This window comes from Gorilla gorilla, chromosome 9, assembly GCF_029281585.2.
Source record: "Gorilla gorilla gorilla isolate KB3781 chromosome 9, NHGRI_mGorGor1-v2.1_pri, whole genome shotgun sequence".
NCBI classification, from domain to species: domain Eukaryota; kingdom Metazoa; phylum Chordata; class Mammalia; order Primates; family Hominidae; genus Gorilla; species Gorilla gorilla.
This window is the reverse complement of record NC_073233.2, coordinates 123,483,693-123,499,429: the sequence shown is the minus strand read 5'-3', so window position 1 is coordinate 123,499,429 and position 15,737 is coordinate 123,483,693. Positions and strand designations below refer to the sequence as shown.

The 15,737-nt window shown below is 44.6% G+C and overlaps 1 pseudogene; it reads left to right on the top strand.

The window, feature by feature from the left end:
* The first annotated feature begins 1,586 nt into the window (after positions 1-1,586).
* LOC101134529 (ferritin light chain-like) lies at positions 1,587-15,108 on the top strand (annotated as a pseudogene).
* Positions 15,109-15,737: the final 629 nt, after the last annotated feature.

The following is a 15,737-nucleotide window of genomic DNA, read 5'->3' as shown; positions in this document are numbered from 1 at the left end:
CTGGCAGGCAGAGGTTGTGGTGAGCCAAGATCGTACCACTGCACTCCAGCCTAGGCAACAGAGCAAGACTCCATCTCAAATGTATATATTTGAGATATATATATAAAATGATATATATATTTGAGAGATATATAAAATGATATATATATTTGATTATATATATAAAATGATATATATAAAATGATATATATATTTGATGTATATATATCAAATATATATACACACATATGTATATATTGCTCCTGAATAAGTAACACTTTTATTTGCTGAGCACCTATTATGTGCCATGCCCTTTACATACACCCTGAACCTCACAACAATAATGAAGAAAGTACTATTATTCCCCATTTTATAGTTTTTTTTTTTCAGAGGTGGGGGTGGTTGGGAAGAAAAAGTTTCGCTATGTTGCTGAGGCTGGACTCGAACTCCTGGACTCAAGTGATCCTCCCTCCTCAGTTTCCCAAGTAGCTGAGACTACAGGCACGAGCCACCTGACTCAGCCCCACTCTAGAGATTTGTAAACAGGAACATAGAAATGATGGGAACTCAAATTCCAGTCTGATTTCAAAATTACTGCTTTTTCCTCTGTAGCCTTGCTTGCTGACTTTCATAAAACCATAGAAAAAATACGAAAAGGGAAAGCTTATTTAAATTTATTTTAGTCCCATTGTCTATTATATTTGAAGCATGTGGTATTATCTCTTTTAAGACTCAAGCCCTACATAGAGATCAATTTGCAAGTCTGGGAAATGGCCACTCTGTCAGGTGCCAAATATTCTCTACGTGCTAGTGTTCTCAGAAAATGACATTGACCTTTATTACTCAGTCACCTCTCCCTTTAATCCTTCCTCAATCTCTTGCAACTTGATTTGTGGGAGGAGTTTTAGAACTGCGGTGGTGGTGGAGGTGGTTGTGTTTGGCGGGGGGCGTATTTTGTAGCTGTGCGCCTAGTTCGGTCTGATGAGACCATTTGAGCATAAAGGTCAGGAAAGGAGATCTGTTAACCTTGGCCCTGGACCCACTGGTGAATGTTCAGTGTTATGCTCCTCCAGCGCACGGCATGCTAAGCCAGGCACAAGGCTCTATCCGGGACAACCCACCTTTCCTCGAGCCAAAAGGAAAAAATCAAAGGCAGCAAAAAAGATCAAAAAGCAAGTGTCCAAAACCAGAGAGAGCAAGTCGCCCTCCCTCGCGACACCCGATGAGACAAAGACCATGAAGTAAAGGTGTCATGCAGCCCTCAGATTAATCTACACTATGCAGAAATGGTCAGAGTCCTCCTTTCCCCCATAATAGGATGCCCAGGAAGCCTCACAATGAATGCTTCAGTCAACAAGATAGCAAGAACTCAGCCTGGCTGGCGGTGCATTGTTTATCGGCTACCTAGGGCTTTGGATTATGAAAAGATGTCTGAAAGACACTTTGTTATCTCATTGTACTTCTGCAAGTCACCACTCAGTTCCATGAGCAGCATTGCTCCTCTTAGAATTCCTGACTTTTGATTTGAGGATGTGATTGTTCGTTAGACTGATGATAGTAGGCTTAAAACCCAAGGGTAGAAAGCCAGGCCTGTGGTTGCCTGCAAAATGGAGGTGCAGCTGGGGCTTCTGACAGGCCCCGGTGAATTCCAGGCAGCTTGCCAGGTGGCATGGCTGTCAGTGATCCATGAGGTCGCCAAGGTATGAATCAACGTTGGCAGCATCCATGGTTGCATCCATAATATAGATGGTTCATGTAGCATGTCACAGGCCAATGAGAAAGTGACTTGTCTTTGAGGTTTTTTCTTTTTTTTTTTTAATCCCAGTAGCAGAGAAAGCGATCATCCAAGAAATGGAGAGTATGAAACAGCCCTATCCAGGTGGGATCCTCCTGTAGCTCTGAAATGTGGCCACGGAGCAACTTATATGCTGGCCACTGTGTCCCAAATTATCCAGAAACTCTGATCTCCTTCTGGGCCGTAGATATCTAAGTCCATTTTCCTGCTCTACTTTCTCAGTAACAACTCACAGACAAAGTAAAGATTAGAAGAGACCCTAGAGATTATCTTGTCTAATATCAACATTTTACAGATGGAGAAACTGACCAGCGAGAGGATGTGAATTTCCCAAGGTCACAGAGCACGCCATGAGAAGACAAGATGGAAGTCAACTCTCCTGGTTCCCAGTGCTTTCCTTACTACTCCTCACTCAGAAACAAAGGCCCCAAATTTTCTAATCCTGCCAAAGAAACACATATATAAGAAAATGTAACTTAAAGTGAAAAGATGTTCTAGAACGCCAATGACAATAGCTGATGACTACTGACTTGAATATAGAGATAGCTTGACACTAACAAAATCAAGTGCTATGAGTGAATGAATATGATGATAATAGAGAAGTCTACATAATATATTTTTCATGAGCAAATGAGAGGATATGAAATATATATTATGGATGATGGTGTTAACATCACGTTTATTTACTTTGCAGCAATCTGATTCTCTGAGCATTATAGTTTCTCTACAACCAAAATGGCTATGATTCTCTGAATCTTGAAGTTGGTCCCAAACTTCCACAAATGCAACTAAGGGTCTGTCCCCGCCCTCACTGCCACACACTCCACACCCACACCCATTGAAAGATGACTTCAAAAGAGAGGTCTGGGCCAGGCGTGGTGGCTCACACCTGTAACCTCAGCACTTTGGGAGGCCGAGGCGTGCAGATCGCTTGAGTCTAGGAGTTTGATACCAGCCTGGGGAATATGGGAAAACTTCATCTCTACAAAAAATACAAGAATTAGCCAGGAGCTAAGGTAGCCTCCTTACCTGGAGGATCACTTGAGCCCAGGAGGCAGAGGTTGCCGTGAGCTGAAATCGTGCCCTGTACCCCAGCCTTGGCAACAAAGCAAGACCTGTCAAAAAATAAATAAATAATAAATAAAACAGGCCCGTATTTTTAACAAACTGGTGAACCAGTAAAGAACCCCGTCCCCACCGCCCCTCATCATGTGCTGTCATCTGATTCTTAGCTTGTTCCCATTATGCTGTGGTATCCTTCCCAAAGCACCTCCCCTCCCTCCCTGCCATAACTGTATTCACACATTCAAGTCGGCCAGCGTTTTTAGAGCCCTGAATATAGCACAGCCCAGGGCTGAACGCCGGAGAATTCCTCGGGGATCCCACACACCCTTCAACTCAGGGAGAAGCAGGGGTCACCCCCCATTCTTTCAGCGAAGGCCTGCCTGCGTCCTCTGCCAATGGTGGCGGCAGCTCCCTGCGAGGGCGTCCCTCTCTCTACGTCTGGCACTGAGGAAGGCAAAGTTAGACTGACAACAACACTAACAAAGATTAATTCCTGTGTCTGATGAGAGTTAATTTCTCTGATTAGAGGACTCTCAAAAATGTGCAGTGACTAAATCTTGACTGGAAATTATCAAATGGCAGAACGGCCGGGCAAAGAGCCCCAGTCACACACCAGTGACTTAGAGGGCCTCCATGAGACCAGGCAGCGTATGAGTAAGACAGGTATGTGAGATAAACCCACGAGGGCAGGCCACTCTGGCCAGCTAGGTCTTTATGCATTTATCCATTTCATTCCACTTATTATTTGTTGTGTATTTTCCTTTACAGAGCTTCTTGCAAGATCTGGTCTGAAACCAGACCAGAAAGTATTCAGAAAAATAGGAGGAGAGGTGGGGAAGCCCCATCCACCTGGAGAAACATTATCTGTTCTGACGGAAATTGGCAACTAACAGCTAGCTGTCGTGCTGGTCCATCCACCCATCCTCCAGAAGTGTGCTTAGGGTCATGGAAGAGGAAGAAGATGATGGAAAGTGGAGATGAACCACTTCTAGACTGCTTTCTGACGAAGGGCATGTGCACGCCTGTAGAACAGGTGGAAAAGGCCATCTGTCTAGAGTGAGTGAATATTCAGAATGACACTCCTCATGGGCTCTGTGGTCAGAGGGAAAACTGGAGGTGGCTGGGAAGAAAGACTGTGAGCCTGGAAGGCAGACCGACTTGAACTGGAACTCTGGCTCTATCATTCATATGTTTGTGGACCTGCAAAAGGCACATACTTATGAGAGACGCCATTACATCACCTAGAAAGTGAAAATCCTTCCCATCTACGTAGATTTCTCAGCATATAGAACTTGCAAAAGAGCCTGGCAACCAGGGGTCCTCCTTCCCCCGTGCCATTCCTCGCCTTTGGGGCCTAACAAGAAAAAGTTCCTCTGGCTTCTCTCTGGGGAGACATGGAAGGCTCTGAAGTCTCCTACTTGCAGAAAATTCAGCAGGTGGGGGACAGAGGGAGGAGCTACTTTTCCTTTTCTCTCACATCAGCCTTTCCTTTCATTTCCCAACCCACTGTTTGTCCTACCTGTCAGTCATCCATCTCATAAATGTATATTAAGCACTCACCAAGGGCCAGGAGCTGTCCATAATGTGGTGCTCCAGGTCCTTTTAGTAGCTGACCCCCCTCCAAACTCGTTTATCAATTCCATCAACGTTTATTGGGAGTCTATTTTGTGCCAGGCACCAAGCTACATCCCAAGGATAGGGAGACAGGGTTCCTCTCCTATGGCATCCACAGTGTGTCGATGAAAAAGAAGCTAGCTTTGGTCAGAGGCAGTTTGTTCCTTGGGGTCCAGGATATGAGTGCCCAGCGCTCCCCTCCTAAACTGGGCTAGTCCAGATGTAAAGCTGCAGTCAGCACACTGCTAATGGGGCTTTGAAAGTCTCTGCTTTATTAGGGCAGCCAGGAAAGCCGATTTCAGCTGCAAATGCCTTCATTGCCTCCCCAGCAGAAATGGCTAATACCTGCTTTCTGGGACGTGCTCATCAAAAGGAGACTCTCACAGCCCCATTAGCAGTGTGCTGACGCTGGCTGTACATCCTGAAAGGGCAAAGTCCAGCCGAGTGAAAGGAATCCAGCCTATTTGTCAACACTAGGATGAATCAGAGCTCCCCCGGCTCCACCTTCCCAGCCCACCACCCCCTCTTACTTCCTCCCTCTTACCTGGTCCACAGGGCCAGAATTACAATTTCTCAGCAGGGGGCTCTGCAGTCCTGTAACCCACACACTCCCCCTCCTTCCTCTGGCTCACCATCTCCTCTTCCTGCCATTCTCAATTTATCCCACAAGCCTGCAGATGCCTCAACAAGCATAGAACTGTGTGCCCAGGACTTTCCACTCTGCCCTCACCTGAACCCCACCACGAGAATCTTGGGCCATCACCATTGCCTTAAGTGGTCACCCAGGCTCCTAGAATCTGGGGAAGGGGCTAGCCCAACTACTACCCAACAGAGGAATTTCTCCCACAACATATGGGCATTTGGTCTCCTCGGAGTGAAGATGGTTATTACCATAGAGCCTTGGAAACAGACCCACCTGGGGGCCCAGCCCAGCGCACAAGCTGTGGGACCCTGCTAGTGCACATTAGGCTGAAAGAAAGATGCTGTGAACCCCAAGAAGATTATCTCCCTTGAGATTTTTACCAGACAGCTGCCCCCCATCCCAGCCCTCATATAACCTCATCTCAACTTCTGCAATCATCCAGTCTCATGTTTAAAAGATGTCTAGTACCAAGAAATACTGGCCTCATCTTCTCCTTAGGGGCCCCCCCAAGAAAAAAGGACAGGACAGGAAATGAGATTCTCTCAATTTTGTTTACTGTCTCATTATTAATAGACAAGCAGGGTGAAGTGGACCTCGAAGGAACAGGAGTCATTAGAGAGTCTCATAACAAAAATAATATTTTGACCACACTGAGAACATCCTGCTATGCTGTAGGCATGCGTTAGCCTCTGGATATACAAGGCTGAATAACAAACTTGACCCCTTACATTGAGGACTCATGGCTTAGGGGTGAAGACAGACACAAATAAAAATTATATGTGGTCTGACACTTGCTTTCTTAGCCATCTGAACAAACAGCTTTCTTTTATTCCTCATCTTACTTGTGTTGGCCATTGTTGACCGCTACCTCTTTCTTGAAATTCTCTGGTTATTGAGCTTCTGGTTTCACTTTCTCTTGGGTCATCTTTACTTCTGAGACCACTCCTCCGTCTCCTTCATTGCATCTCCTTCTCTGCTTGCCCCTTAAATATTGGTATCCCCTAAAGAATCCATTTCTTCCTTCCTTGCCACTCAATTTGCAGCTTACATTCTCTCTGCAAAATATCTTTTGCTCCTAAATACAGACAGCTCCCAAATCCATATCTCCTACCTGGACTTTTTCTGAATGACATCTCCAGAACATATATTTGTTGGAAAAACATTTCTTTGGTATACCATGTACCAATAACAGTCTATGTGCTTTATAAGTGCTAACCCTCATTTACTCTTTTTTTTTTTTTTTTTTGAGATGGAGTCTTGCTCTGTCACCCAGGCTGGAGTGCAGTGGCGCGATTTCTGCTCACTGCAAGCTCCACCTCCTGGGTTCTCACCATTTTCCTGCCTCAGTCTCCCAAGTAGCTGGGACTACAGGCGCCTGCCACCACATCTGGCTAATTTTTTGTATTTTTAGTAGAGGCGGGGTTTCACCGTGTTAGCCAGGGTGGTCTCGATCTCCTGACCTTGTGATCCGCCCTCCACAGCCTCCCAAAGTGCTGGGATTACAAGCGTGAGCCACCGCGTCCAGCCCTCATTTACTCGTAACAACGTAACAACTCCATGAGGTGGGTGCCATTATTATCCTCATCTTAAAATCAGGAAATGGGGGCATAGAGGGGTTACCTAACACAAGATCACACAGCTTATGTACAGCAGGGGTGAGTTCCAAACATGCATGGCCTGCCTCTAGAGGCTACCATGCCACACTACCTCTCCATTTCTACAAATTACAGGAATATGAAACCTATTTTGGCAAATATGAACTTGCTTACACATTCTCCTCCAGTCTCCTCTTCCATCTATATAACTCAACTTTCCACTTTGGTTAATAGCATCCTCATCAACTCAGTCTCAAAGAAAGAAAACACCTAGTACATAAAAAATGTTCAGTGAAGGCTTCTGAATTGAGTTGAACTGTTCTAAATGGAATTGAATTGAAGTATGGAACTCAGGATGGGAATTTCCATTGGAGAACTGGGGAAGACTTTAGAGAAGAGGTGACATGTGAGGTGAGAAGGGTGTATACAGAACCTTGCATTTTAGCATTGTGAGGGGATAAGAGATCAGGCAGTTCAATATTCTCATGTCACAAATGGTAAATCTCAGGTAGGTAAGAGGAACCTGGGATGCAAACAAGTCTAGAGCCCAGTGTGGGAGGGGCACTAGCTCCTTACTACTTAAGGCTGGTCTACAGACTGGTGGGACCAGTGGTATTGGCAGTACGTGGAAGCTTGTTCTGAGGCTCTCCCATAGGCCTACTGAATCAGAAACTGCATGTTAATGAGATCTCCAGATAACTTTTCTTCACATTAAAGTTTGAGAACTATTGGTCCAAGAGAGTTTTTATAATGGGCAAGGGGATCATATTATTTAGCCAAACTTCATAGAATCCTAATGATTTTATTTCCTCTGGAACACCTCTAAATTTTTGGAAATATACCTCTCCCCTCACCTGCACCCCATGGAGATTAAAATCAATAAATATGATTGCATGCATGTATTCTCTACTGTGTAGAAAAGGCTTTATCCTGAACAGTTCAAAGGAGACACAGTTATTAATGATGTTGGTAAATGTTCAGCAGTTGATTTTGGTGGGAAGTGGGAGAGAAAGAAAGAGGATGGTTTCATCTGTGGTGTTAACCCAACCCCAAGCATTTATGGTTGGTTGATGAGGACACTGGGCCTGCTACAAGTTAGTCATAGGCATGAGGAAGGGAGTGAAAAAAGAAATTGTTGGAACAAACTGATTTGATTAACATGGTCCAAGTGGGTGTTGGTTAAAATCCTAGAATCTGGAACTACTGGGATGACCTAGGCCTCAGAGTACGAATGAGACCTAGATGAAAATTAGAGGTGATAGAAACTTGGCCAGTGCACTAAGTACAAAGGAAGCCAAGATCTTGAGGCTTGGGCTGGCATTGAGAATGGATGCTGTTTGGATGGAAGGCATAACAGGCTGAGTAGGACCAATGATGGATGGTGGCAAACAAGGTCAGGAATCAAGGGAAAGTGGAAAAGCATGGGCTCCGTGTAAGTAAGAAGGAAATATTTAATTAGAATAAAACTAACTTTAGCCACAGCTGCTGTGGCTGAGGGCCATTTGCTGGTTGGACTCAGGATGCAACCATACAGGAAAGAGCTACTAATGGAAGGGGGAAGTCTTCCAGGCAGCTCTTCACCCAAAAGTTACTCTTTTCCTGTTTAAACCCATGGAAGATGACAAAACCCCTTCTACAACAGCTGGGAAAGACATTCACAGACATCCACAGACACTTTGTAGAGAGATTTTATCGCAGAACGCATTCACAGAACAGGTTTACATTGGAAGAGAATTGTACCTCGTGAAATTCCTGCATTTGCATGAATATGTGTGATAGCAAATGGCCGAAATATCTAAAGTAGAAGAAACACAGGGAGACATCTGTATACTCTAGAGTGAACAGTTGGAGGCAGACTACGGTTCTGCAGTTGGCCTATCAGCTCTACTGCAAGGAAGTGACGGGTCCAAATTAACACTGGCAGGAGCTGCAGAAGAAGACTTGTTGTCAGTGCTGATCCAGCAGGACAAGAAGAGGGTTCAGAGCATATCAGACCAAACTGGCTAGGGGGACAGGACCCAACCAGAGTTCTACGGGTCTCCTAGATGCAGCAGTTAACTATAAATAAACCATGTTGTTCATTCCAGGAAGTCAGGTAAGTCTTGAAGTAATCCACCTTGTTGCTGTCCCTGTAGAGTTTAGAGTCAAGAATCCACTCAAGTATTAACAAGCAGATGGGTATGATCTCAGAGACAGAAGATCAAGGAGGCAGCACCCTTAGAGACAGTGCCTAACTGGCCTGTCCCTTTCCTTCTCTTCCTCTCCTGCTCTCATCTCTAACCTCCTTTCTTTTCTTTTCTTCTTCATTTTTTTCTCCTTTTCCTTGGCCTTCTTCTGACTCTTCTGGCTATAAAATGAAACAAAGTTTGTATTTTATTGTTTATTACAGAGAATTTTATGTTTCCTGGTTTGGGTTTAGAAAATGCACTAGCGGAATAGCTTTATTTATTTATACATTTAAATAGACTAAATTAACTGGATTTTATGTTTTATGTGCCTACCCACACTGCCTTTGCCCTAAAAGATGGCACTTTCAATGCCAAAATGGCATCCACCCAGGTCTGTTACTAACATAGCATTTGCAAAGGCTGTTTACAGAGAAATAGTGTTGTAGATGCCTTCTGAGCTTGCCTAGTAAACCCAGCCCTTCAGAGGGTAACACAAAACCTCTTATCTAACACAATGGACTGGGGACAAAGCCAGGACACAAAGACAGACAGTCATGTAGTGATTTGACTCTGTCCACTGATTCTGGGGACATCTCTGTTTGAAGGTCACAAAATTCTTACCTGCTCACCTCTTAAATCATCTGCTTCTGTCTGCAGGTGGTGACAGAGACTCCAGAAAACTAAAATAGTCATCTTTCAAGGTTAACAAGGAGCTGCTTAGAAGCCTCAGCATGACTGCCAATAGCCAATTCACAGGGAGCTGTCACTGCTCCCCCGAGGAAGGGTTTCGGTTAATGAAGAGATGGGGCTGGGGTGGCTGCCTATGAAGAGCCAGCTGTTTGGCTTCCTGTGTTGGAGCCCTACGCTGAAGGCAAAGGGAGTGGGCTGTTGCCATTCCCCCAAGCAGAACAGACCAGAATGGTCCCTGTGAGATGTCTGCAACCAGGGAAAACTTGCTACAATCTGAGGCTCATTCAGTGAAATCCATTGTCCTCTCCCATGAGAGGGGTTCTCAATTAAATTTCTCCTGAGGTCCTTTTTCTCCCCTAGTGATCTATTTTTTGCAAGGTTTTTTTAATCTCTCAGATACTGCAAGGTTGACTCAGATAAATACTGTAATTCTAGTTTAGGTTCCGATTTATGCAATGCCCTTTACTGAACATAATACTCAGTTTTCTTATTTGTAAAATGAGGGAGTAGGCAAATACAAAAGGGCAGCACATTAACTCAGTCCTACAAGAATACTGTCAGGATTTTTTTTTTTTATGAGAGTTAACAGACTAATGAAAAATAAAAGGGTTTTACTCCAGATTCTCCCATAGCCTTTCCCACTTCAAGATGAGTGCAAGAAGAAGAGAAGAGATCACTACCTGGGGCAGGTGACATAATGCTAATAAACAGCAGAGAGAGAACAGAACTTTGCAACTCCTTTTACTTCTACCTTGTCTACCAAGAAGACTAATCTTCAATCTTGGAAGAGTAGAACAAACTCAGGAATAGACTGAAGCTCATGATGGGTGGAGAGATGATAAAAGAATACCTGTAAATGAGTTCAAGTCTTAAAGCCTAGACAAATTGCATCCCAGAAAGGTAAAACTGGGGAACTATAATCTGTAATCTTGGAGAAATAGTGAAAAAGACAAGGTATCCAGTAACTGGAGATATGCACATTTGTCCCCATTTTCGAAGAGAGGTAAAAGCTGCATTCTGGAGACTGTAACTTGGTAAGTGTCATATCAACCCTCCGCAAAATTCTAGATTGCACTATTAGGTGGGTGCAGTGGTGCACACCTGTAGTCCCAGTTATTTGGGAGGCTGAGGCCAGGAATATCACTTGAGCCCAAGAGTTTGAGTCCAGCCTGGGCAACATAGCAAGACCCTATCTCTTAAAAAAGAGAACAGCCAGGTACAGTGACGCACACCTGTGATCTCAGCACTTTAGGAGGCTGAGAGGGGAACTCCTCTCCAACTCAAGAGCTCAGGAGTTCAAGACCAGCCTAGACGCAAGGAGAAACCTCATCTCTACAAAAATACCAAAAAGAATTAGCCAGGCACGGTGGTACGCATCTGTAGTCCCAGCTACTTGGAAGGCTGAGGTGGGAAGATCCTTGAACCTGGGAGGTTGAGGCGGCAGTGAGCCGAGATCACACCATTGTACTCCAGCCTGGGTGACAGAATGAGACCCTGCCAAAAAAAAAAAAAAATCAAAGATTGCCCCATTAAAGAGATGGTTGCAGACATTTAGTAAAGAAAATAGGAATCATCAGAAGCTGGCCTGGGTTCATGAACGCAATGTTGTTCCAGGGATAGTTCTAATATAAGGTCAAGTTGGGAGAAAAAAAAAAGCAGGATATTTTTGAATCCTGGGAGATTGTGTTTATTTATGTATTTATGTATTTATGTATTTATTTATAAGCCTCGACTAGAATACAAACTCCATGAGAGCAGGAATTTGAGGGAGGAGTGTTTTTTGTTTACTTTTGCACCTAGAACTATACCTGACGCGTGGAAGACACTCAATAAGTAGGAGGTTGCAGTGAGCTGAGATGGTGCCACTGCACTCCAGCCTGGGTGACAGAGTGAGACTCTGTCTCAAAAAAACAAAGGAGGAGACATAGCAAAAGTTAACTGTGACTATCTCTAGGTGGTTTGATACTAGGCAGTTTTAATTTTCTTCATAATAATTAATATTAAAAATGCCTATATTTTCCACATTTTCTATTAATGAGCATAGGTTACTTTTATAACCACAAAAATAAAATAACCTTTGACTTACTCATGACAAATTAGCCTAATTTTCTTCTTTTTGGAAGTATAACCAGACTGGTAGACTAAGGGAATGTGGATTTCCATGAAGGATTTCCCAATAACTCTCATGTTATCCTTTGACCCAGATGAAGGGCCATGAGTCCAGTTAAGGGTTAGGGCTCAGCTAGGTGAATTTGTTGCATGACTGCACACCAGTCAGTCTTGCATTGATAACAGTGGGGATATGTCCTGAGAAATGGGTTATTAGGTGATTATGTCATTGTGCGAACATCATAGAGTCAACTTACACAAACCTGGGTGTTATAGACTACTATATACCTAGGCTATAGGGTTTAGCCTATTTCTCGTAGGCTACAAACTTGTACAGCATGTTACTGTACTGAATACTGTGGGCAATTGTAACACATTGATAAGTATTTGTATATGTAAATATAACTAAACATAGAAAAGGCACAATAAATATATGAGATTATAGTCTCATGGGACGACTGTCACACATGTGGTCCATGGTCAACTGAAACATTGCTACACAGCTCATGACTGCGGTGTAGGTGAAAGGATCAATGCCAATTCCAAGGAAGATTTCTGGTGTTGCAATACAGAGATCTGTCACATTCACCACATTCTTTGGAGGCTTGGATGAAGATAAAGAAGGCCTACTCACTTACGTAGTAGGCAACACATAGCAGGGAAACCTAGCTGATATGTTGGCAGGCAGGACTCAGATAAAAAAGATCTCAACCTCTGTAACTCCTTTAACTTTATTGGCCCCGAACCAATAAAGTTAAACTTGATAGGCCTTTTATATTCCACTTCCAAAAAGTTGATAGCCCAAGTAGCGAAAGAGAAAGACCTACTTAAGGATGGTTGTGTGAAAAAAGACCCAAGCATTTTAGCCAGCTTACAGCTCCTGAGAAGTCAACAGAGTGATGTGGCTGCTCAAAGAGTTAATGCAACCTTGGATCACATTACTAGAGCTCTCATATCTAGAACTACATTTGATTCCAGATTTATCATTCTATGACAGCATTATCCAAAGTGCCTTTTGGAAAATTTCATATTAAGTGGATGGTCAAATATATTTGGGAATTATATTATAGTGAGCTTCTCTTATGGAGATACACAGTATATGTTAGCAAACTAAAGATTCTGAGAAGTCCTGCAATAAAGAAACCTGTTTATTCGAACTCAGTTCTTCCTAAATCATTTTACCAAGAAGTGTTGTTTGTTGTTTTGTTTTGTTTTGCTTTGCTTTTGTATAACATCCATTAACAATCAGAGCACATTTGGGGAAATGCTGATGTACCATAAGCTACCCTAGGCATGAATATATCACTCTATCTTTGTACTCTTCAGCAAATAGCACAGTGCAGGGCACAGGACAGGTCCTCAGCACATGCTTGTTGAATGAATGAAAATGTACCCTAATACTTCAGTATTGTAAAACCTCCCCATCCCATCACGTAGAAGGTGCACAGGCAGCTGGAACATATCCAAAGGCGAGCCAACAGAATGGAGGGTTTGGAACCTTGGCTATCTAAGGGAAGCTTTGCTTGGAAGTGGAGAAGACATTGGTCAGAACAAAGGCCTAGTTAGCCTGGGGTTCTTGGGGGCGGGATGGGTTTGACTGAGCCTGGCTGGAGTTTGGAAATGAGACATACTCTCCAGGAAACAATAGGACATCACAAGCTACTAACAAAGTCCCAAGGCCAAACATGGGTAGAAGAATATAGTTAGGAGTCCCAGGGTCTTGGAGCCCTCTCCTGGGTGACAGACCCCTGAGAGACCACCTAGTCCAGCGATTCCCTACCCTGGCTACACACATTAACCCCTGCCTAGTTTTTCAAAATACCATTATTGGGACTTCTTCCTGGACCACATAGATTAGAATCTCTGGTGTTATTGTCCTGGTAATGGCAGGACTGGGGCCAGGGTAAAAGCAAGCCAGGCTCCTAGGGGAGCAAATGTAAGGAGACAGTCACTCTCAGGGCCCTCCCAGGGCAGGGTTGGCACCAGAGAGGGATGCACTTTACATTTTGCATGCTAAGCACCTTTCACTTCTCATCCCAGTTCCAGCCCTGGACACTGGCACTCTATAAAGTTTCCCCCAGGTGATTCTTAGATGGGGTTAGTTTTTAAATCCACCAATGCATTAAAACTCATTCCATTTGCTGGCTGGAAAACAAGGAATCCAAGGCCATGCAGGAAGTTCATGTCAAAGACAGGACCAGAAAGGGCCAGTGGAGTCTGGCAGCAGGCAAGGGGCCAAGGAGAAGGCAGGCAGAAGAACTTGGCAGCAACTGCTGGGGACTCACCTACAGGGACAGAGGTTTGGCTCTACTCCTAGGGAGGCCTTGTGAGGTAAGACAGGGCCCCAATCCAAGATAATGGATCCCAGGCAGGGAGACAAAACAGAAATCTGGGAATTAGAGAATAAATACGGTCACAGGGGCTAGACTACGTGACTTGGTCCTCGTGACCAGATATGGCCTAGTGATGGGGTTGGGAGTATTGGCCAGGGGTGCCTGCAATTCAGGGCTCTCAATGTTCCTTCCCATGGTCGCAGAGCCTGTGCAGAGCTGAGCCAGCAGGACAGGGCTCCACAGTGTGGTAGGAAACATGGGCGGTTCTCCATCTTGGGGAGGCTTGATGGCCATCTTCCAACATTCAAATGGAAATCATATAGAAAAGGAATCAGATTTAATTGAAAGGGTTTCAAAAAACAGAACTCACACCAATAAGAGAAATGGCAGGCAGAGTGTTCAGCAGTCCCATGAATATGTTTCTTCTTCAACAGTGTTTGGATGGAACAGACCCAGGGACTCCCTCTCTTCCAGCCTCCGAGCATCCTCCAGTCTCCTCTTCACTTGCAAACTCCGGGATTATCTTCTTGGCCATCTCCTGCTTCTGGGATCAGCCCACACAGTTGTTGTGGTTAGCTCCTTCTTGCCAACCATGAGAAGCTCCCGGATTCATCAGAATTATTCCACCGACGTGGAGGCAGCCACTAACCTCCTGGTCAATTTGCATCAGTGAGCCTCCTCCACCCACTCTCGCTGGGCTTCTGTCTCCATCATGATGATGTGGCTCTGGAAGCTGTGGGCCACTTCTATGAATTGGACAAGGAGAAGCGCGGAGCTCCAAGCATCTCTTGAAGATACAAAACCAGTGTGGCAGCAGTGCTGTATTCCAGGACATCCATAAGTCACCTCAAGATGAGTGGGGTAAAACCCTGGATGCCATGGGAGCCGCCATGGCCTTGGAGAAGAAGCTGAACCAGGCTCTTTTAGATCTTCGTGCCCTGGGTTCTGCCCACACAGACCTCCATATCTTGACATCCTGGAGAGCCACTTCCTCAATGAGGGAGTGAAACTCATCAAGAAGGTGGACAACCACCTGACCAACCTTGATAGGCTGACTGGCCCCCAGGCCAGGCTGGGCAAATTCCTCTTCCAAAGGCTCACCCTCAAGCATGACTAGGAGCCTACTGGGCCCAAAAACTTCTGAAGGATCCCCTTCAAGGTGTCAGGGCTTCTGCCTGAGCCTCTACCTCCAGCCACTAGGCAGCTTTTTAACCACCTTGGAGCTTTTTCTCAAGCCTTGGACCAAATGGAAATAAAACTTTTTGCAGTAAAAAGAGAAAGAAAGAGAGGTCAACTCTGCCCCAACATTAGGCATTTCTACTAGCTGGCAATTTCCAAAAATGGAATAAGGCAATGCTTGTAACCTGTCAGATGTGTAAGGAGGTTTGAAGACAGCTGTCTCCACTGGAGAAGCAACTACTTTGTATTATATAAATTTTTTTGTGACCAGGTTTCACACTGTTGCCCAAGTTGGCTCACTGCAGCCTCAACCTCCCAAGCTCAAGTGATCCTCCTGCCTCAGCCTTCCAAGTAGCTGGGACCATAGGTGAGTGCCACCATGTCTGGCTAATTTTTTATTTTTATCTTTGTAGACACAGGGTCTTGTTACGTTGCCCAGGCTAGTCTCAAACTCCTGGACTCAAGGGATCCTCCTGCCTTGGCCTCCCAAAATGCTGGGATTTACAGGTGTGAGCCACTGCACCTGGCCTCCACTTTGTATTAAACGACTGCTGTTGTCTTTCAACT